The sequence below is a fragment of the Neodiprion lecontei genome, chromosome 2 (genome assembly GCF_021901455.1).
Source record: "Neodiprion lecontei isolate iyNeoLeco1 chromosome 2, iyNeoLeco1.1, whole genome shotgun sequence".
NCBI lineage: Eukaryota > Metazoa > Arthropoda > Insecta > Hymenoptera > Diprionidae > Neodiprion > Neodiprion lecontei.
This window is the reverse complement of record NC_060261.1, coordinates 22,554,800-22,573,383: the sequence shown is the minus strand read 5'-3', so window position 1 is coordinate 22,573,383 and position 18,584 is coordinate 22,554,800. Positions and strand designations below refer to the sequence as shown.

Below are 18,584 nucleotides of genomic sequence, written 5' to 3'. Positions count from 1 at the left end.
CCCTGGCGCAGGAATTGATTTATAATCAGTGTCAGTTCTCGACTTTAAATGCTAAGGTTAATATTTTGCTCGATATCCCCTCTTGTGTCCCAGTTTTCTTTGGCATATTTCTTATTTTGATACCCAATTCTTCTTCGCTAAGCTCTTTAAATTTTGTAAACGTCGTGCTTACATGTATCATTTCTTCATCACTATTTTCTACAACTACATCCATACTACCTACAATCTCCTCGGTACTGTCTATATAATATCTATTGAAACAGTTTGCTATTTCCTTTACGCCCTTTATTAGTGTGGTATTAAAATAAATGCCCCCCGTGTAATCGATTTCTTGCTGTTTACCTTTTATGATTTTTTTCAGTGTCTTCCACATCTCGGAACTGTTATTTTTTTTACTATCGGTTTTTATCTCATAATATTCCTTTTTTTCCTTTCTCAAAAGTTCTACCGCCCTATTTCTACTTTTTCGATATTCTTTCCAGTCATATTCGGTGTTTCTGTTTTTAGCTACTTTATAATATGCGTCTCGCTCCCTTAATGCTGTTTTTATTGTCTCATTTATCCATTTTTTGTCGTTCTTATCGCTGATTACTTTTATTCCTTTGTACGGAATCTCTTTGTCCACTGCCTCTATTATTTTATTTATTGTTTCATTTGTGTAGTCTTGGTAATTTGTTTGGCTCGCATCCAATTTTCTTAAATACTTTTTACTCTCTTCGAGCCTTTTTATAAACCTTGTGTCGTCAAAGTTTCTCACATCTCTTTCCATCGCATTTGATTTGATATTGTTTTCCGTTGTTAAATTTATTTTCACGTCCAAGATTTCGTGGTCAGAGAGAGAGAGAGAGAGAGAGAGAGAGAGAGAAATGTGGGGGGGAGTGAGCGCCGCGGGTCGAGAGGAGCTAGGGGGGAGCGCGCCATTGTATGATCCAGAACCGGCGTATATACACTACTGTCGTTCACTCACATTAGTAGAGGCTACCATATATCTTTTTACATTTTTTTTTCATCCTGTTCTCGAGTAACAATATTTTGAAAAAATCCATGAAACCCAATTCAATCAGTGATATGTTCTGATTGAAAAACGGCTTCCCGACTCCAAGTGTATTGCCTAGTGATGTCTTCGATACATTCGCTTCCGGGCTCCAATTTCGTCTTGTCCTCGTATGGAAGTCGTTTTTTTCCGAATATGTACTGGAAATATTGTAACATTACGTTACGATTGTACAAGCTTGTGAAGAAAATTTTATTGTAATTAATATGAAGATACAGGTAAAAACAAAGCGCGTCTAAATTTTATATACGACAAGTCATTGAACAAACATATTTTTTTCTATCGGCAAAAATTGGTATGCAATAACTTAATATTTCGTCAACAAAATATACGCGTTGACTTATTCAACAAAGAGAAAAAACTGTAACCGGAGATTTACCTTTGGTACGTTGAAGACAGACAGCTGCCGTTGTCCCAAACGCTTGCAATTTGCGCTGCTGGCATCTCGTCCAGTTCGACAGTCTGGGGATAAGAACAATATTTCCCCATTGTGCACTCTGCTACCAGAAATAAACTCAAAATAAAATTTGTGATTACACATGACAATATATGAATTTTAACCTCACTTTCATGCTCCTTTCATTCAATCCGTAAATTACAATTCAATAAAGTATTGAAAATAGCATATGTATTTAAAAAAATACCATTTTCACACCTGCTTAGGTATAATGTGGGGCAATCACTCACTTCACCTTACGACGCTGATTATTATCTCAAAAAAAAAATCTTTAGAAAACTCGTTTATACATGCAAAGACGAAAAGCCAAGAATGACGTGTAAATGCGAACCCATCTTCCATCTTTGGAGCACTGGAGCTTCCCGTGGCTGTATTTCGAACCCAACCTTTCGTCACTTTCAGGGTTCACGTTTATAATACTTTTCCTATAGGCGTTCGGGCTCCTTTACTCTAGGCTCCATGCGCAGTACCCTGAGGGGTACACCTTCCCCTCTCACGCGTAGCGCGAGGCAGCCGACGGCAAACCCCCTCTACATATCGCTCAACGGATCGATAAATTCATATATGTCAACGAGGTAGCAGATGGATTACCGCCCATCTTACCTGTTGACCTGTCTACGTGACCTGCCGGCCCAATTGTATGGAGGGTGGAGGTAAGGAGGGCAGTCTTATATGGGGGACAAGTTGAAAAAGTGTCCAGCGTAAACTGCAAATGACAGTTCCATAACCCACCAGAATAGCGCTAGCGCTGCAATGGGGTATGATGTGAATTTAGCAGTTGTAGTCGGAGTGAAGCGTGCTAAGTTAAACAATTTAATATTTCCGGTGAGTAGCGTAGTTAATGAAATCGCAGTATACAAAACCTGAACTATTTACGTAGGCCAAAATAATGTAGTAAACATAACTCATAAAAATGCTGTGAAATAATGTGGAAAGTGATTTGATTTTTGTGAATTTTTGACATGAATGTTTAGTGATTTTATAGTGTATACGGTTATGAAAGTTTTTGAAACAACTGGTCAATAATGGGAAAAACTTGTATTGTTAAAAGTTTTGCAAGTGGGCGAAAAATAAAGAATAAAAAAAATTATGCGTCTCAGTCTCTGTCTTTTTTTTGACCAAAGGCATTCCGCAAAACACCTCTTTTTCTTGTGGTTAACATAGATCCTGGTCGTCCTCTTGCCTGGTTATAGGAATATTTGTTTATTATTATTCTCTGGCTTATTTGGTTATTCGCACTTACAATTTTATTTTCCTTTTTCTTTTGTGATACGTCCGACCATCCACCGTCTCCATCGCCTTGTCTGCTGGTTGAAACTCCTCCTTTCTGTTCGTGGTTGAAAAGCCAGTATGATATTTTTTGTTCGCTTCCCTATATTTTTGCTGCTGTTCTCGTCGTCTAATTTTTCGCTCTTATAAATGTACGAAAAGTTCAGCACTGAAGGAGAGCTCAAGATTTTTCCTATAATGAAAAAAATACTAAGAGATGAAGCTTCGCCGACGAACGAACTTCAGTGTATTCCCATACCAGCATATGAGCTCCAAGTAAGAATCATCATACATAGTATTAAAGTTCAAAACCAAATGTTGGATGTTCGGATGTACTGATGTTCAGAAAGTGACGTCACCCAAAATTTTTTCTCACTTGACGTCGTCGATCTATAGTAATCGTTGATGACGAAAATCAGATAGCCGAATTCCTCAGTCCGGAAACAACCGCGCAGTGGAGAGGACGTATGAATCGCACTCCGCGGATTTTGAGTACCGGGTTCTGCAGCTTCTGGATCCCTGCGCTCCACGTCCGCTACCTGCTGAAACTCGACTCCCAGGACAAACGCTCCGTGGCTCTTGCGCTCCCGGTCCACTACCTGCTAAAACTCGACTTCCAGGATAAACGCTCCATGGTTCCTGCACTCCAGGTCTGCTACCCGGTGAATCTCGACTTCCGGGACAAGCGCTCCGTAGTTCCAGCACTTCAGGTATGCTACCTGGTGAAACTCGACCTCCAGGACAAGCGCTCCATAGTTTCGACTGTCCAGGTCCTGGACCTGGTGACTTTTGACTTTTATGAGTATTTTTTTGTGGTTCTTATGCTCCAGGTCCGCTACCTGGTGAAGCTCGACTTCCAGGACAAGTGATCCGTAGTTCTGCGCTCCAGGTCCGTGACCTGGTGACTTTTGACCTTCGGGACTAATTTTCCGTAGTTACTGCACTCGAGGTCCGCTACCTGGTGAAACTCAACCTGCCGTACAAGCGGACTAACATTTATCACCCATTGGACAATCCTCAAGCAGCGAGGGCGTGAGGTATCTGGTAAATCTCCTAACATCTGCTAAAATACTGATAACGAGTAAGCGAGCATAGCGAGCACACGAGCACAAAAACCAGCCAACTAGGCAACAGATCCCAAGTGAGCTGAGTCTGTAAAAACTAATATTATCTTGCGTGTGGTAGTAAATCATCACACCTTGATGTTTTGTTAAAATCATATTATCTTTCCCAATATGGTAAATTGATACAGTCTTCAGGTTTAGTTGAAATTGTTGTTGCTGTTTGACTTCTAATTACCTATGCTTGAGAGCGTAGTATACATGTGTAATAATTCTTATTTCACGTAGTGCGTGATCTATGACCCATCTACCTCTCCATCATACCATGATTCTAAGGATAAGACCGCATTTAATCAGTATGTTCAATTCAAATTGTTGAATACTGTTTCCATCGATACAAGTCACCTCGCACAGCACAATGCCGCGCAAAATGTTGACTATAGATATTCTCAGAAAATATACTTAAGCAAAGGTTGTGAAGGGAGTCGGTAAGATGAATATTCAAGTATGTGAATCAGTGTTAGAAATAAGTTTGTCCGAAATGAACGTCGCTATGTATAAAAAAAAATTCCTATAAATTGTGTCCGCTTTGAATAGTATCGATTAGAACAAACTGTTCCTTAATTTGAACATTGAGGAGGCCGTAGATATCTTTCACCTCATTCTCTATGACACTTGCGATAAATTTGTTCCGATTAGGGTATTGCGTGCCAGAACCTCCCCTGCGTGGTTTAGCGTCGAACTCATAAGACTTATTCGTGAGAAAAAGATTGCTCATGAGAATTTTAAGCTTCTCAGATCAGTGTCTTCTTATTCTACATTCTCAACCCTTAGGGCTGAATGCAAAACACTAACATGTTCCTGCTTTATGAACTACCATAATTCTATTGAGTACTCTTTACAGCATAATATAAAAATTTTCTGGAAATATGTTAATTGCTTGCGTAATGGGAACCAAATCCCCAATAATGTTCGCTCTGATACTAGACTAACCTCTTCCAATCAAGAAGTCACGGATCTCTTTGCGGAACAATTTGAGTCCGCGTATTCAATCACCAGTACGTTTGGACGGGCTCTAATGTTTCGGAGCATGTTGATTTTCACTCTTGATCTTTCACTGTTGAGGAGGTCTTCGTTTCCCTTGATAAGATCAATACTAGTACGGGTCCGGATCTGGACAGTCTCTCCAACTTTTTTCTGAGAAAGTGTAGATTCTCGTTAATAAAACCATTGTGCTTGTTATTTAATTTGTCATCTCGGTCAATCCCACCAGTCTGGAAAGCGAGCAAGGTTATTTCTATCCATAAAAACGGAGATAGAGCTGATGTTGCTAACTACCGTCCTATTTCATTGCAGTGAAGCAACAACATGAGTTTGCTCCAGGCAAGTCAACTGTCACTAATCTTACTGTATTCAGTAATTACGTTTCATGCGCTATACATAGGGGATCTCAGGTGGATTGCGTCTACATTGATTTCTCTAAGGCCTCCGATAGGGTCAGCCATTCTATCCTCATAGACAAGTTCAAGCGTTATGGTGTCTCAGGCCCTATGTTGTCCTGGTTTCAAAGCTAATTGTCGGATAGATCTCTGGTGGTCTCAGTTGTTGGGACAACCTCAAGTGCTTATCCTGCTGCCGGTGTCCCTCAGGGTTCTCACCTTGGTCCGCTTCTCTTCAACATTTTCATTAATGACCTACCATCTTGCATCAAACACTGCAAGGTCTTGCTATATGTGGATGATGCCAAATTCTTTGCCGCAGTCGACAATCCGGACTATGCTGCATTAATACAGGATAATCTGAGGGCCATTGAGAACTGGTGTGCCTACAACGCTCTGTCTCTCAATCTTGATGAATGTAATATAATCAGCTTCACCAGGAGACTCTCTCCAATTTACTACTCGTATACGTTAGGGTCGAACCTGATGCTTGGTGTGAATGAGGTTGGGGACTTGGGTGTTATCTTCACTTCGACATTAAAGTTCTCCAGACCTATCGACCAATATACCAAGAAAGCATACAAAACATTGGATTTCGTAGGACTTCCGGTTTCCGGTGTGGCAGCGATGAGAAAGAGTGAGAGTGGAAAGGCGAAAATTAGCAGGATAGCAAAGGTGAGGAGCAAAGCAAATAGGACAGAGAGGGAGAGGGGAAGATCAGGACGGGCTAGCAGGTGAAGGGAATGGGGAGGCAGGAGCAGAAGGGACGGACAGGCGAGGAAAGGGGGAGAGTTTTAAGGTTAGGTAGTAAGAGCTGGCGCAAGGCGGGGGAAAGAAAATACAAAAGAACAAAAGGGGACATCTAGGGAGTAAGAAGTGGCATAGAGCAGAGACAGATAGGCGGCAGGCAGATAAGGTAGGGAGCGGTGGCGGAGCGAAAGAATATGAGTAGCGCGGGTGATCAGAAAGAAGGGCCGAAGAGAGTAGAGGAGGAGAAAGGAAAAGGTAGGCCGGGTGTAGTAGCAGCGATAGGGAGGGATAGGAGTCATAGCCTGGGATCGGTGATGACGGTGGTAGATTTATGGAAGAGAAAGCGGGAGGAGGTAGGGGAAAAAGGGGAGGAGGATGCAGATGATATACAAGAAAGAGAAAGAGTATTTGGAAAAAGCAGGAAAGTTCACCGGTCGCCGGAGGGCAAGGCAGAGAAGGAAGGAAAGGAAGAGGGAAGGAGTATACAGGATATGCTAAGGCTGATAAGGGAGTAGTTAAAGATAGGGCTAGAGGAAGTCAAAGGATAGGGAAGGGGGATCAGGGAAGAAATGAAAGAGATTAAAGGGGAAATGAATAGAAGGGAAGAGCAGTGGAAAGTAGAGAGGGGGGAGATGAAGGAAATGATAAGGGATCTAGGTAAAAGACTAGAAGAGGTAGAAGAGAGGAGAGGGGGTGAGAGGGAAAGGGTAGAGGAAAGGCTGGCAGAATTAGAAAAGAAGAGTGTAGAAGGCGGGGGGGATAGGCAGGGACAGGGGAACGCGGAAGTGGCGCAGGTATCAATAGATAGGCTGAAAGAGATAGAGTGGGCCTTAGAGAGGTAGGAAAGGGAAGAAAGAAGGGAAAATATACACTTCTCGCAAAAATTAAGGGAACAACAAAATTTTCGAAATTTGTTGGTGATTTTCAACAGGCTGTATTTCAGTGAAAAATGGTCGTACAGGAAATAAAAAAACAAAGCTTTTAAAGCTTGAAGACTCTAGTTTTTGAATTTTTTGGTTGAAAATTTTTCAAAGCACTATTAGCCATGCAATCCTTGGATAAAGCACGATGAAAAAATTTTCAAAATTTTTTACATTTTTTTTTTCGCTCTACGGGCATGGAAAAATTTTGCCGAGCTAAACCAATGCATAGGTCGCATAGCCTGTTTATTCAGCTTCAAGATGCTTTTTTTTAAACCTCGATACGACCATTTGTCTTCGAGATATCGAATTTTGAATGCCAAAGGATCCTTTTTCACTCAACTGCCGATATCTCTAGAACTACTGGTCGCACAGCGAGCCGAAGGGCAGTTTCTTTTTCTGCAGAAAATTTCCTACAAAAATCTGTCAAGGTTGATGGCAAAAAAAATTTTTTTCCGCCTGTAGCGTTAACGTGAAAAAAGAGCAAAAAAATGCCATTTTGCCTTTTTTTGGATAATCGACTGTATCTTCGTCAATATTGGGGGGAAAGCTTAGGTTAGAAGAAAATTTTACAGCCTAACGTACCCCAAAGGTCCCCCTAAATCGGTAGATCGATCGGTTCAGCGGTTTTCCTGGACCGATTGATTGAAATTTTGAAAAAGTTAAGGGAACAAGGTTTTTGTTTCTTAGGGATTTTTGGATAATCGACTGTATCTTCGTCAATATTGGGTGGAAAGCTTAGGTTAGAAGAAAATTTTATAGCCTAATGTACCCCAAAGGTTCCCCTTAATCGGTAGATCGATCGGTTCAGCGGTTTTCCTGGACCGATTGATTGAAATTTTGAAAAAATCAAGGGAACAAGGTTTTTGTTTCTTAAGGGACCTTGTTCTCTTAATTTTTATTATATTGTAACGTACTTTGACGTTACGTTAATAAAATATGGATCCGCGAGTTTACTTATTATCAAATCAAAGAAATCAAGTGCGTGAATAAAATATCGTAAAAAATGCTTTTAATGCAAGATATGTGTTTCTCGTTTAAAGTCTGAAACAAGACTGTTTTTACAATAATGTTGGTTGGCGCAGCAACCTTATTCTTTTTAAAGACATAAGAGGTTTATAAACGTCTTTTATCTATACTGACTACTAGATCATTAAAGAGGGGGCAAAACGGGTGATTTCACCCTTTGTAACACTACTCCCCCCCGAGGAAAAGAGTCGTCCCGACTCGGGAAAGGTAAAAGAATTATAAAGGTGATCTAGTAGCTAGTGCTCAAAGGTGAGTTGGAGCTGTGGCTCTAAAAATTTAAGAACTCCCTTTTTTACTATCTGGCATTTGCCCACAGTCTCAAGGTAAACCACAGAAAACCTTGAGCAGATAGTTGAGCGTTAAATAATCTCTAAAATTTATGTGCCATGTTTTATAAAGGTTAGTGTTATTGAGTGTTATGTGGCTTCATGAATTCAAAGTTATCAGCAACGGCCCAGATTGATGTCGGAAAGAAATTCAATCTTCTTCATGAAGGATCCCTCCGAAACAGGTTCGGATGAAAACATCGAAGCGGTAACCGTCCATTCCAGGACCAAATAAGATAAAAACAGACTTCTCTTCATAGGAAATAAGGAAATAGTGGGGTGACTGATCCTAATCTTCTTTAGAAATAGTTCACCCTAGAGTTTTGGAAGGACAAATGTGAGTGGTGGTATAACAATTCAAATTCACTAAGTGAATTTGGGAGAATACTTGAATAAAATAAATTGAATATGTATTCAAAAGAAAAGAAACGATCTTATCTGAATTATTTCTGCGTCCTTCTTCAAAATAAGACCACCAGTCATCTTCAGGAATCGGGGAAAGATTGGATGGGAAAAGGCTGTGTCAAGTAACCTGAAAAAGTACTCACAAAAACTGACACTTAAGGTTAATAAAATATGAAAATCAAGCAATCGCTCATCGACCTCGAAAAATAATCGTGGCTCTTTTCACATTAATAAACCAAAGCCTATCCGACACAAAACTCGATTCCAGAGAAGAAGTTTCTAGAAAGAAACAATCGAAGAAAACAAATTTCAAATTGATTAGCAACTCAGAAATAACAAATCATTATAAGAAAAGTAGTCATTGAAGACAGTTCTTTTCCGACTCTAAAAATGGATACAAAAGAGCACACCTACATAAATGCGGCAATGTTGGCTGAAGTATTCCTTTACGAGAATGCAGGAGAACTCAGCGAAATGGAAACTTTAAATTATTTTAACTCTCTGTGGAGAGAAATGTCCTGCGGTCAACTAAACGCAGTTTCTGAAAAAGGGAAAAGCGTCTACCTATGTCAAAGCTGCTTTGACTCACAGTGAGTACATCATATCGAGTAACACAAATAAATTATAAGAAAATAATTTTTGTTTCAATCATTTCTTTAGCTCTAAACCCGAATTTCTTCAACACGAAGTCTCCCTTCATTTAACCTTCTTTAAAGAAAAAGCGCTATGTCGTTTATGCAAACAAAGTCTTTACGACATAGTGAAAAAGGCGGAAGGATGCGAGGGATGTGACAATGTAAAAGAAGAATTGAAGAAAATTTTGAAAATTGCTCGTTATTTCCCTTTAATGTAATTCAATTTCAAAAATTAAGTTTTAGTTAATATAGTTTTTTGTTAACCAAAATTTTTTTCTTTTTTTTTAAGAATAAAATTCTTTCAGTATTGAATTCAAAGGTTTAACTTTGTCCGTGTGTCATTGCAAGACAGAAACTAGAATAAACTTGATCGGCTGCAGATTCTGCATTGATAACCAAAACAGGAGCCGATAAAGAAGAAAAGGTTTGTTTTACTAGCCAATCTTCATGAACCTCGTGAATAGTTCTGAGTAGCTCCAAAGAAGTACTCGATTCTTCCTCACGAGAACGGGAACTAACTCGAGCAAAAGAAGTTTCTGGGGAAACTCGCAAATAAACAATCAAATCTACTCTGAGCTCAGACGAGCGAATGAGAAGATCAAAATTTTTTGTCAATAAATGAGATTCGAAGTCGCGAAAATTACCTAACCTTCGACGAGCTTCTACAAAACAATTGCTACTGAATATCGATCTTTCCATCACCTTTACAGGCAATGAAGTCGTCTGCAGATGTCTATCTAACATAACCATTCGAGCGAAATGCTGAAAATAATAGCAATAACGATCTGGGTTCTGATACATCAAATCTAAAAGATTAATTCCAGCTACATTTCGATATTCTTCAAGAGGTTCTAAAAGTGTACAGGCCTGGCGATCTGCTAAAAACCTCTTGGTGAAAGTTGTTTTTCGGCATCCGATATTCCCTTCAATAATAATCGTAAGCGGTCGAGTTTTACTCAAATGAATTCCGAAAGGTAAATTCTTCTCCCAATCGATGACCGACTGTAAAGAAGGTCAAGTCGATCGCAGTCGTCAAGGGTGTTCGTTTGAAGATCTAACCTCGAAGGATGTTCCTGGTCTTGATGAGACTGTTCCAGGTTGATCTTCTTCAAATGGAGCAAGACGATCCAAGTGAACCACTTTCTGACGCGAATGAGGAGATCTTCGGATTCTATAAACAACATCATTTATCCGGTTAACCACTAAGTAAGGGCCTTCCCAATTTCTTTGTAGCTTTGGACATGGTCCTTTCTGTCTTCGTGGTTGAAAGAGCCAAACAGAATCTCCAGGATTAAATTTTGAATCTCTGGCTCGAATATCATAACGAGTTTTTAATTTATCTGAAGCCATAGAAATTCTATTCCTAGCAAAGTGATGAATTTCTTCTAAACGTTGTTGTAATGAAAAGGCATAATCTGTTTGATGCTGTCTTTGCACAGGAACAGGGCCTTTCTCTAAATCTGACGGAAGTCGAAGATTTCTTCCAGTAAGCATGAGGGCTGGCGTCTGTTTCGTCGTCTCGTGAATCGCGGATCTGTAAGATAAGAGGAAGAAAGGGATCCAGGAGTCCCAGTCTCTCTGATTCTGCTCTACGAAGGACGACAAATATTGTAGCAAAGTCCGATTCAGACGCTCTATCATGCCGTCAGATTGCGGATGCAAAGGAGTTGTACGAGTTTTCCTAACCCCTAAAATCTGAGTAACCTCTTTCATAGAGGTTGACTCAAAATTTCGGCCTTGATCAGTATGAAGTTCTAGAGAAACTCCGTGTCTACAAATAAACTCTTTAACGAATGCCTGTGCTACAGTGGAGGCTTCTTGATCAGCGAGAGGGACCACTTCAGGCCACTTGGTAAAATAGTCAGCAATAACCAGAGCATATTTATTTCCAGAATGGGTTATCGGGAGAGGTCCAAGAATATCCATTGCTATCCTTTCAAATGGAGCTCCCACGTTGTAAATTTGAAGAGAGCTTTGTCCCTTCGCTCGAGGTCCTTTCTTTGCCGTGCAGATTCGACATCTTCGACACCAATCTTCAACGTCCATCCGGCAACGGGGCCAAAAATAGAAGTTGCGAATTCTGCCCAGAGTTTTATTTGGAGCGAAATGTCCACCTGCAGGAGAATCATGATAAAGAGCAAGAATCTCCGGAACTCGTGACCTGGGAACCAAAAGTTGCCACCTAATTTCTTTCAAGTCTGCAGATTCCCATTTTCGGTATAAAATTCCATCAATTAAAAGAATAGAGTCCCATTGAGCCCAATAAATTTTCAAATCTGGCTCGGCTAAGGATATATCCTGCCAGTCCGGGCGAGTTTCTGCTTCTTTCCAAGATTTCACTTGATTCAAAGTGTCGTCCTCTTGTTGCGATTTTCTCCATTCCTCCTGGTTATTTTCGAAAGAAATCTTCCGTATTGTAAGAGAGGGGTCACGATTTTTCTCTAATCGTGCACATTGTTTACACTCTGGCATTTCCTCGCAGGGTCTTCGAGAAAGAGCATCGGCGTTTCCATGATGAATTCCTGCTCGATGACGAATATCAAAATCGTACTGACCGAGCCTTTCTAACCATCTAGCTACCTGACCTTCGGGAGATTTGAACGAAAGTAGCCACCTGAGAGAAGCATGATCTGTACGTATCAAAAATCTCCTACCGTACAGATAATGGTGAAAATGTACTACGGTCTTAACAACAGCTAAAAGCTCTCTACGAGTGACACAATAATTCCTCTCAGTTTTACTCAAAACTCTGCTGAAATAGCTTATCACTCTCTCTTGACCTCCCTGAATTTGTGACAGAACCCCGCCTATTCCTGAAATAGAGGCATCAGTATCTAAAATAAAAGGAAGTTTGACCTCTGGATAAGCTAAAATCGGCGAAGAAATAAGATTTTCTTTTAATTTCTTGAAAGCCTCTTCGCATTTCGGGGTCCAGTCAAAAGGAATCTTGATTCCGGTCAAATGATGGAGAGGTTTAGCTATACTAGCGAAACCTTTTACAAATCTTCTGTAATACGTACAAAGGCCTAAAAAGCTTTGAATTTGTTCTTTATTCTTAGGTGTCGGCCAAGAAGAAACCTTCTCTATTTTAGATGGGTCGGTCTTTACACCTTGTGCTGAAACGATATGTCCGAGGAAGCCTACTTCTTTCCGGAACAGATGGCATTTTTTCGGGCTCATTTTCAGACCTGCTTGCTTCAGCCTAGCGAAAACTTGTCTGAGATTTTGAACTTCTTCTTCAAAGTTCTTGCCAAAAACGATTATATCGTCTAAATAAACGAGGCATATTTTGCCAGTGAGCCCATAGAGAACAGCCTCCATCATTCGTTCAAAGGTAGCCGGGGCATTACTCAAACCAAACGGCATAACCTTGAACTGCCATAATCCTCCTAAACCCGTAACAAAAGCTGTTTTTTCTTTATCTAGAGGATCCATTTCGACCTGCCAGTATCCGCTCTGGAGATCTATGGTGCTGAACCAAGTTGCACCAGCTATCAGGTCGAGTGTCTCGTCGATTCTGGGTAGAGGGTAAGGACCTTTCTTCGTTATATCGTTCAGCTTCCTGTAATCGATACAAAATCGTTTGGGTCCGTCCTTTTTGTTGACAAGGACGGTTGGTGAAGCCCAGGGACTAGACGATGGCTCAATCACATCGTTCGCTAACATGTCTTCCACAAGCTTCTTCACCTCTTCTCGGGCGTTGAGAGCGAGTCTTCGAGGAGCTTGTTTAATTGGTGAACTCTCTCCGACGTCGATCTTGTGCTTGACAGAAGTACATCGGCCCTTATCACCACTATCTTTGGCGAAAGAATCTATAAATTCTAGCAAAAGAGATTTAAACAATTCTACCTGAGCTGAATTTAACGAAATCGAAGATTTCTCAACAAGGCTCTGTAAATGTGAAGGGAAATGTTGTTGCCAATCATCCTTTGAAAGTTTTATTTCCCGAATTCTAGGAGGAGTCCAGTAAATTCCATTTCTATTTGTACAAAGAGTTATTTCGCGATTGTTTGAAGCTAGTGAATTTCTCTTAGTCGAGATAACACAGTTATGAGCTGTAAGAAAGTCCATTCCCAAAATACCTTCATCCTCTATATCTGCTATAAAAACCTTATGTGGAGAGTCGATACACCCAAAAAGGTTAATTTGGACAGTAACCTGTCTCAAAACCGGGGTCGTCTCTCCAGTGGCTGTTCGCAGAGAAAAAGAGGGAACAATCTGGTCATCGGATTTAAGGTGCCGCTGACCTGGATCTAAAAGTTGTAATCGATCGAAGCGCCCTCTGCGTAAGTTTTCTCGGTTCCAAACCATTCGAAGGTGGTACTCTCCACCGGGGAGTAGCGCAACACAATATTAGACAAAACGCGGTCGGTAAAAGGCCTGAATCTGAGTCGGTAACCATACCACCAGGTTGACCCGAATTTTGCATGCAAATGATGACGTCATGTGTGTAGCGATTGAATCACGACCGAACTGATTATTTTGATAGTTTTACGGTGAATATAGCAAATTCAATTTATTGTTCCGTGAAACACCCTTGAATATGGGACATTCTTTGACGAATCGGAGAGATTTAGATAAAAATCGACCGACACAATTTTGATGTAGCTTAAAATTGTTTCACGGGTTCTATATCCAAAAAATAGGGATACGTATTCGAGGATTTGTTATTTTACATATTTCGTAACATAGAGGGGATCGAAAATTTGATAATTTGGTGTTTTCTGGCACGGAGAACTCATTTTCAAAAATTCATAACGCCGGCTCTGTTTGAGCTGAAAAGTTCGTTTTTTCAACCCAAAGCTAATAAAATAAATTTTAATGCAACAATTGTTTCATTTACGATTATTCCGAAATTTATATTGTTATAAATAATTAATATGTTTAAATCGATTTTTAGCAATTGCCTTCACCTCGTAGCGAGTTCTCAGCACGACCATCGTATTCTCCATCAATTCAAAATACGTTATGGATGAAAAATTTGACGTAGAATACGATGGTTGTGCTAAGAACTCGCTACGAGGTTGGAGCAATTGTTAAAGATCGATTAAAACATATTAATTGTTTATAACAGTATAAATTTCAGAATAATCGTTAATGAAAGAATTGTTGTAATAAAATTTATTTCATTAGCTTTGACATGAAAAAAACGAACTTTCCAGCTCAAATTGAATCGGCGTTATGAATTTTTGAAAGTGAGACTTCCAAGCCAAAAAATACCAAATTATAAAATTTTCGATCCCCTCTATTTTACGAAATATGTGAAATAAAAAATCCTCGAATACGTATCCCTATTTTTTCGGTATAGAACTCGTCAAAAAAAATTTCAGCTGAATCAAAAATGTGTCGGTCTCAAAGGTGTTTGGTTGTAAAAGAATGTCCCATATACATTAAAACATATCGCGCAATATTAATTTTACACAGCACGAAGTATTTTCAAAATGATTTCATAAATATCACCATTCACCATTTGTAAATATTTGGAAATATGTTCGAAAAATACGATTGAAAGAAAACGGGTACGAATCGTTGTGGTCTCGTTTTATGAAGTTACGCCATCGGCCGCCCCCCCCCCCCCCCCCGCCCAACTCCGCTTCTCCTTGTCGGCAAACTTGAATGGTCATGTTTATTTTCCGTCCGTGCATTACATTGTATTCGATTATTCGTTCAGTCTACGGATAGTGACTGTGCGCGAGAAAAAAAAATCTTTGTCTCGGCAGACGACTGTGCTCGAACATTTTCTATTTCCAAAATAAAGAGTATTTCTCATTCTTCTTCAGAGGTTTTCTATGAGGTACATACATGATTATCTCTGGTGAGTATTTATACATATATATATATATATATATGTACATTATACAGTTGTATAAAACGTGCACCCCGACTTACGTTTTTTTCGACATACGCCGTCAATGCCGGAACGACCCATAGCGTAACTTCAGGGTATTACTGTATTGGAATCATTCTGGAATTGTACATCGCTTGTTACACACAACTCTACTGACAATAATGAAATAATTTTATGTTCGAAGCTATTTTACTAGTGAAAAGGGTTTCAAAAAATGATTATACATATATAATATTGTAACACTTTATTCATGTTACTATGGATATATGAAACAATTGTTGACATCGACGTTGAGGATTATTTTTATACCCTCTGAGATATTAAATGCAAGGAAATAGTATCTGAGATTCGAGGTAACTATGAAGCTGCGGGTTGTACGAAACAGTTCCTTCTCCCGGTTGATGGGAGTTTCTAACATCCTTTGCGAAGTAATGTAATTCGAACATAGTTCACCACTCCACGAAGATCTCCTCGCGGCATGTGACATTGCGTCCGTCCAACGGTTACGACGGATTATCCTGTAAAATATAAGCGTGTTCATTTGGTTGTTTCGCTTTTTCAATGCAGAATCCATAACATGATTAGTACTTGTCGATAAAAATATACTTTGGCAGAGAATTCGTGCCCTCCCCTCCTTATCTTATAAGGACACGTACAAATACATGGGTCCTCTTCTGTTCTCTTACAGCCATGTGTCGGCGCCATCTCACTATACCCAAAAATGTTGAAAGTGAATGGTCGAATCTGACGAAATGGAATAGTGTGATTAAAAATTTTGATCATCTTGAATAATCCGAAAAGTTGAGATAATTCTTTTGAAATTAAGATATTCATTTTTTACGAATCACTCTAAATTTCACCGTGTTCAATATTTTACTACCGATAGCAGATATCTAACGTATGGTCGTTCGGAATGAATATGAATGGGAAATTCCTCGTCAAACCCGACGGATTATTTGTAATCGGAAAGATTTTTTACAGAATGTATAAAATGGTAGAAGCCTCGCCAAAAAATGGTACCATTAAACAATTCGTTCGTTAATAACAATTACAATGTTCAATGTTTCCGGATAAACCAAAGTTTTCTACGAAAGCTTATCCTCCCTGCTCGCGAATGTGCTGTGAATCATTTTTCTACGTCAAATAGAACCGGAGATGAGATATTGATTCTTCAAGTTTACTGTGCGCCCATTTTGCAACAAAATTGAATGACTCGGCGCTTTCGGAAAAAAAAATCGTAGAAATAGGTTTTGACTTTTTATGCTCACATATCACTTCGAAAAAGCTTTCATTGTTTTGGAAAATACGCGGTCATTTTTTGTCAGAATGATATTTCTGATTCAAGAACCTAAATTTCGTTCCAACTGACTTTTTATGGTTTATATGATGAAATAATAACAGTCGTAATATTTATTTTCCTTAAGATTTGAAATTTCTCGCATATTTGCATCGTACTTAGGGTATATGTCAACACGTGTAAATTTCTCCTATTATCGGAAAAGAAAATTACCGTACGATTATAATAATTGAACTCTCCGAGCATTCGAATCTAGGCTCCGATAAAATTGTGGTATTCGCAACGAAGCATTCAGCAATTCTTATGTTCTGCACACTCCTAACGAAAAATCAAAATAATTATATATGAAGAGAACAGAGAAAAGAAAATTTGAAACACGTATACAATTTGGTTACTCAATATTTTGAAAAATGTATAACAGAACGACGATCGAAACAAATGTCAAAAAAACGACGATCTTTCGAACGCCACTCTTTCGAAGTAAACGTAAACAAGACGATTTGTTTTCTACATTTTTTTTCTATACTATGAAAATGCTGGAAGTCCCTCCCCACTCCTCAACGGTGTACATTTTCGTAGAAATACAATGAGCATCATGGGTACAGTGAGAACAATCTGGGGCGAGTGTTTCCATACTTATGAACGGTAGTGTATATTCATTTGAAGAAAAAAACGGCAATTTCTCAAATAATGAATTGCAAAATCTGAAAAAATTCACGCAGAGCACCTTTTAGTAGTACTTTGATTTAACCAATTATGGGTCGAAAAAAAAGTGGCCGAGTTGACGGAGAATCCTTCCTTTTCGGGTTAAATTCCGAAAATATCGATTTTTGGAAAAAAAGGTGAGAACCGAAGTTGTTCATAATTTGATTATCAACAAGTTTGTTGCTATTCATTTATGCCATTAAGTTGAAAATAAACGAGATAATGGAAATATTTCGAATTTGTCGCTTTTTTCAGGTTTAATTCCAAAAATCTTGATCCTGAAAGAAAAACTGTAAGAACTAAACTTGTAGAGAATCAAAATTGATACAACTTTTGTTCCGACGGTTTTTCTGTAAAATCAAAACCGGCCGAGTTATTCAAGAAAAACCATTTTAACCTAAAAAAACCATTTTTCGAATATACGCATAAGCATGATTTAGTCGCCATTTTGAATTTACACTCCCAGTGACCCCCCCGAGACAGCTGTGAAAAAAAAATTTTCGTACAAATTATTTACAAATTAACCGGGGAATTTCGATATCAATTCTGACGATGACCCAAGAAATTAAAAGGTTGATCGAAACAGAAATCCGAAAAAATTAAATTTCCATTTCTTTGAATGAAAAAAGGCGTTTTCCCGAAAAATTTCTTAGGAACTTTCGACTCCAATTTTGACAAGGATTCGCCCTGTCAAGTATTTGCTGTGAATTACGAATCACCCTGCATAGCAAGTGCAGATTTGGCAGGATTCTTGTAAATGATATGTATAATTGCATAACAGAAATTTGCAGTATAAAACACTTACCATTGCAACGAACGATTCGTTCGTCGGTGCGTCAAATTTAACCTTTTTTCGGTTCAGCCGTGCGACGTAACTCATCCATTGTTGCACTCACAAGATTATTGTTGTTTGTGACAAATATCTGTATACACACTGGCCGCGTGAAAATTTGCACGTGATTAGAACTTGTGACACGGCAAATTACCAAAACACTCGCGTTTGCTTCGTTCGCCGCGAAAAGTGAATGTGGACGGTACACGAGGAAACGCAGAAGTGACGGCCGCGCGGATAGTGGGGACAGTGGGGTGTGAGGGATAGTACTCGGAATCCGAAGAAGTTGATTCCTTCGAGAGTTCCAAATTTCTGTGAAATCTTATAGGATTGTGCCGGATTTGATGTACAACAGTAATACATACCCTGACTTTTCGTAGGTCGTATACGATGCAGAAACCAACCCAAAACTCGCTAGCGTATCCGTAGCGTATACCATCTACGAGAAGTCACGGTATGTAGTTTTATAACGATTTCCACCTAATGAGTAACTTTCAGGTAGTTCGTCTAATGTAAAAAAAAATTTTGGTAGCATCATTCAGAACTAGGCGTAATTG

General features: G+C 39.3%; 1 long non-coding RNA gene across 1 annotated transcript; it reads right to left on the bottom strand.

The window, feature by feature from the left end:
- Positions 1-15,466: 15,466 nt before the first annotated feature.
- LOC124292736 lies at positions 15,467-18,300 on the bottom strand. Its single transcript, XR_006902644.1, has 3 exons — positions 18,001-18,300; positions 15,850-15,902; positions 15,467-15,711 (listed from the first exon to the last, which is right to left on the bottom strand). It is a non-coding gene; the product is annotated as an uncharacterized LOC124292736 (long non-coding RNA).
- Between the last annotated feature and the right edge of the window lie 284 nt (positions 18,301-18,584).